This window comes from Perkinsus marinus, assembly GCF_000006405.1.
Source record: "Perkinsus marinus ATCC 50983 genomic scaffold scf_1104296976934, whole genome shotgun sequence".
Lineage (NCBI taxonomy): Eukaryota > Perkinsozoa > Perkinsida > Perkinsidae > Perkinsus > Perkinsus marinus.
Window position 1 is genome coordinate 5,296 of NW_003200351.1, and position 1,199 is coordinate 6,494.

The following is a 1,199-nucleotide window of genomic DNA, read 5'->3' on the forward strand; positions in this document are numbered from 1 at the left end:
TTCTGATCACCTTTGCCTTTTCCACCTTTTCCACCCTTTCCTTTGCCGAATCCACCTTTCATTGTGATAGTAGCTCGATGAATCAACAACTGCGGGGGCGAAAAAGAACAATTGAGAAAATCCAAGACTTCTCAAGTGCGCAAGATTGTCCTGAAATTTTCTTCTCATCAGTAATGCAACCACCGGTCAGCTTTAATTGATTTGAATTGGTCGCCAAATATTAATTTCGCATCGTGTTTATTATATTCATTTCCTCTGTACGGTATAGAGCTGCAATAATCTCAAGAGACCGAGTTCAATTTTTCTCACTCCTCCGCCCTTAGTCGATTACCATCGACTTAATTAACAGCTTAGTACACAACTCAACTCCGATCTCCAAATACATTCGAAATTCCTTCATGAGGAACAACAGGCAGTTACAAGTCACCACGAGAGCGTCCTCACACACTCAGCCCTCCACACCTCAGCTGGGTAGTCAATACGTGGTGGGACAACAATTCCCTCAAGTAGTCGCTTCTCGGCGATTCGGAGATGACCTGAAAGACAACTCAGCCTGACCGAAACCCTCCCCATCTCGTGTATGGTCAAGAACTACTCATCGCACTAAATGAGAGCAATAAACTCAGAAGAGAGTGAATACCACTCCTTTGTTTCCTTTCAAGCCACAAACTCTTAATGATAGCCTCTACACTGACAAGCACCACCCAAAGTCGGCCTTAGCCGAGTCACTCTAACTATTATGTTTCTGCCCCAATTTATACACTAACAAAAATGAGAAGGTATACCCTGAGAGCGCCCTGTCATCGCTCCGCCTGCGACTTCTCGATCCTCTGCGAGGCCTCTTGCTACTTCGATCATCATCACCGCCATTATCATCCGATGCCTTCGGTGATAACCTGTTGTAAATACACATCCAGAATCACCTCCCATGTGAAGCAGACGAATGAATGATGCAAAACTAATATTCGAATTAGGAACAGCAGCCGTTTTCGGTTCGGATACTATTCTTGGATCTACTAGATTCTGGATATTCTAGCAGCTCCTCGACAGGTCGTCATGAATATTAACTACATAGGGAGCATCCTCGAGATGTTGTTTCTGCGAATGGAGAATTCCAACACACTAATGCACGTTGAACACGCGATACACGGCAGTGTAGAGTCTTCTGTAGGATAAGACTCTGTAACGGATGCCATGTA